The sequence below is a fragment of the Triticum aestivum genome, chromosome 6B (assembly GCF_018294505.1).
Source record: "Triticum aestivum cultivar Chinese Spring chromosome 6B, IWGSC CS RefSeq v2.1, whole genome shotgun sequence".
NCBI lineage: Eukaryota > Viridiplantae > Streptophyta > Magnoliopsida > Poales > Poaceae > Triticum > Triticum aestivum.
In genome coordinates, this window is record NC_057810.1 from 173760027 (window position 1) to 173764501 (window position 4475).

Sequence of the window (4475 nt, forward strand, 5' to 3'; positions counted from 1 at the left end):
ATGCAAAAAATTCTACCAAATTAGGAAGTACTAGTTAATTTATCTATTAATCTTCTTCAACTGAAAAGCACGTCTCTGTGATTTATTAAAAGTATTCTCGTGCGTGCAAAAGTTTCTGTTTTTCAGCAAGATCAAATTAACTAACACCGTAGGTTATCCTAAAGGTTATACTTGACACAAACACTAATTAAACATAAAACCACATCTAACCAGAGGCTATATGAATTATTTATTACTAAACAGGAACAAAAAGCTAAGAACAAGAATAAAATTGGGTTGCCTCCCAACAAGCACTATCGTTTAACGCCCCTAGCCAGGCATAAAAGCGAGAATAGATCTAAGTATTGCCATCTTTGGTATTCAATTCATAGGTGGCTCTCATAATAGATTCATAAGGTAATTTGATTTTCTTCCTAGGAAAGTGTTCCATGCCTTTTCGTAATGGAAATTGGAATCTAATATTTCCTTCTTTCATATCAATAATTGCACCAATCGTTCTAAGGAAAGGTCTACCAAGAATAATAGGACATGAAGGATTGCAATCTATATCAAGAATAATAAAGTCTACGGGCACATAATTCCTATTTGCAACAATAATAACATCATTAATCCTTCCCATAGGTTTCTTAATGGTGGAATCCGCAAGGTGCAAGTTTAAAGAGCAATCATCAAATTCATGGAAACCTAGCATATCACACAAAGTTTTAGGAATCATGGAAACACTAGCACCCAAATCACACAAAGCATAGCATTCATGATTTTTAATTTTAATATTAGGTTCCCACTCATCATAAAGTTTTCAAGGGATAGAAACTTCTAATTCAAGTTTTTCTTCATAAGATTGCATTAAAGCATCAACAATATGTTTAGTAAAGGCTTTATTTTGACTATAAGCATGAGGAGAATTTAACACGGATTGCAACAAGGAAATACAATCTATTAAAGAACAATTATCATAATTAAATTCCTTGAAATCTAAAATAGTGGGTTCATTGCTATGTAAAGTTTTGACATCTTCAATCCCACTTTTACCATTTTTTGCATTAAGATCTAAAATCTCTGAATCATTGGGACGCCTCTTAATTAAAGTTGACTCATCTCCAGTCCCATCATTATCAAGATTCATATTTCAAAACAAAGATTTAATAGGAGACACATCAACATTTTTAGATCTTCATCCCTATTATCATGAAAACTAGAACAACACGCTTTTACAAAGCAATCTTTCCTAGCACGCATCCTAGCGGTTCTTTCCTTGCACTCATCAATGGAAATTCTCATGGCTTTGAGAGACTCATTGATATCATGCTTAGGTGGAACAGATCTAAGTTTCAAAGAATCAATATCAAGAGAAATACTATCCACATTCCTATCCAACTCATCAATCTTAGGCAATTTTTCTTCAAGCAAAGCATTGAAATTCTTTTGAGAAATCATAAACTCTTTAACACTAATCTCAAAATCAGAGGGCAACTTATTAAAATTTCCATAAGAGTTTTTGTAAGAATTACCATAATTATTAGAGGAATTACTAGGGTATGGCCTAGGATTAAAGTTTCCTATATAAGCATTGTTACCAAAATTGTTCCTACCAACAAAATTCACATCCATAGAGTCATTATGATTCTCAATCAAAATAGAAAAGGCATATCATTAGGATCAATAGGAGCACTCTTATTAGCAAACAATTTCACAAGTTCATCCAGCTTTCCACTCAAAACATTAATCTCTTCTATCGCATGAAACTTTTTACTAGTAGATCTTTTGGTGTGCCATTGAGAATAATTAACCATAATATCATCTAGGAGTTTAGTAGCTTCTCCTAAAGTGATTTCCATAAAAGTGCCTCCCGCGGCCGAATCTAAAAGATTTCTAGAAGCAAAATTCAATTCGGCATAATTTTTTTATGATCATCCATAAATTTAATCCATGTGTAGGGCAATTGCGAATCATTAATTTCATCCTCTGCCAGGATTGTGCAACATGCTCATGATCAAGTTGCTTAAAATTCATAATATCGTTTCTAATAGAGATGATCTTAGCGGGAGGAAAATACTTAGAGATAAAAGCATCTTTGCACTTATTCCATGAATCAATATTATTTTTAGGCAAAGACAAACACCAAGTTTTAGCATGATCTCTAAGCGAAAACGGAAATAGCTTCAATTTAACAATATCATTATCCATGTCTTTCTTCTTTTGCATATCACACAAATCAACAAAATTGTTTAGATGAGTAGCGGCATCTTCACTAGGAAGGCCAGAGAATTGATCTTTCATGACAGGATTCAACAAAGCAACATTAATTTCACAAGATTCAGCATCGGTAATAGGAGCAATCGGAGTGCTAAGAAAATCATTGTTGTTGGTATTGGAAAAATCACACAATTTAGTATTATCTTGAGCCATCATGACAAACAATCCAACACATAAGCGCACAAGAGGCAAAAGAAAAAGAGGAGAACAGGAAAGAGGGTGAATAAAACGGCAAGGGTGAAGTGGGGGAGAGGAAAACGAGAGGCAAATGGCAAATAATGTAATGCAAGGAATAAGAGTTTGTGATGGGTACTTGGTATGTCTTGACTTGTGGGCAGACTCCCCGGTAATGGCGCCGGAAATCCTTCTTGCTACCTCTTGAGCATGCGTTGGTTTTCCCTTATAGAGGAAGGGTGATGCAGCAAAGTAGCGTAAGTATTTCCCATAGTTTTTGAGAACCAAGTATCAATCCAGTAGGGGGCTACACTCAAATCCCTCGTACCTGCACAAACAAATAAGAACCTTGCAATCAATGCGATAAAAGGGTTGTCAATCTCTTCACGGCCACTTGCAAAAGTGAGATCTGATAGAGATAATAAGATCAATATTTTTGGTATTTCTATAATATAGATTGGAAAGTAAAGCTTGCAAAATAAAATAGATCGGAAACTTATATGATGGAAAATAGACTTGGGGGCCATAGGTTTCACTAGTGGCTTCTCTCAAGATAGCATAAGTATTACGGTGGGTGAACAAATTACTGTCAAGCAATTGATAGAAATGTGCATAGTTATGAGAATATCTAGGCATGATCATGTATATAGGCATCACGTCCGCGACAAGTAGATGGAAACGATTCTGCATCTACTACTATTACTCCACACATCGACCACTATCCAGCATGCATCTAGAGTATTAAGTTCATAAGAACAGAGTAATGCATTAGGCAAGATGACATGATGTAGAGGGATAAACTCAAGCAATATGATATAAACCCCATATTTTTTATCCTCGATGGCTACAATACAATACGGACTACAAAAAAAGACACATCCGTGACATTTTGGGCCAAACGAAAAAAAATTATATCATACATATGACACTTCTATGACGATAATTGTGACAAAACCCGGTATCATTATAGATGTGGTGGGCTCCTACTTCTATGACAAAAAATCATGACAGAAAATGGGCTTTTTGTCTTGGGTGGGCCGAAGACCAAGCTGCATGACATTCTTTGGGCCTTCCATGACGGAAAAACCGTGGTAGAAACGAGGGGGAGGAAAATTTCGGGGAGTTGCCGGTTACGGTGGGAGGTCGGGGGCCGAGCAATGCGCGTTTCTCTCGTACACGTACGCGCGTGTGTGTGAGGCATTCGTTCTAACTGAACCCGAGCGAGGCGTTGGGCTCTAACTGAACCCGAGCGGTTGCACTGCAAGCTTCGCGTTATTGAACCCGAGCGATCGATCGATGGCTGTTAACTGAACCCGATCGAGCGATTCCTTCGCTACTGCTGCTAACTGAAGCCAATCGATTGGATGAACAGTGAGCATTGCGGGGGGGGGGGGGGTTGGATGAACAGTGAGCGCTGGCGTTGCCTCTGGATGAACAGGACCCCGTGATGTGGAGGGCTGGATGAACAGTAGACGGTGGAGGGGTGGCCGTGGAGGCGTGGTTGAATAGGACCCTGTGGTGTGGAGGGCTGGATGAACAGTAGACGGTGGAGGGGTGCCCATGGAGGGGTGGTTGAACAGTAGCCAGTGGAGTAGCACGCGGTGGAGGCTGGATGAATAGGAGCCTGGAGGCTGGAGGAGGTCGACAATGGAGATGAACAGTGTCCCATGGAGTCCTGTTTTGCGGTACGCCATACCCCTCCCGATCAACAGGACCCCCGTTTCGACCGTAGCACTCCAACACAAGTCCATTTCGTCCATTTTGCGGTACGCCACACCCCTACCGATCAACAGGACCCCCATTTCGACCGCAGGAGGTCTGTTTCGTCTGTTTTGCGGTACGCCACACCCCTCCCGGTCAATAGGACCCCCGTTTCAACCGTAGGAGGTCGATTTCCTACGTTTTGCAGTACGCCACACTCCTCCCGATCAACAGCACCCTATTCCGAACATAGGAGGTCTGTTTCATCCGTTGTGCGGTACACTAGGCCTCGTTTCCATCGCCTATTCCGTCCAAGCCCTCCTGATGAACACGACCACGTATTC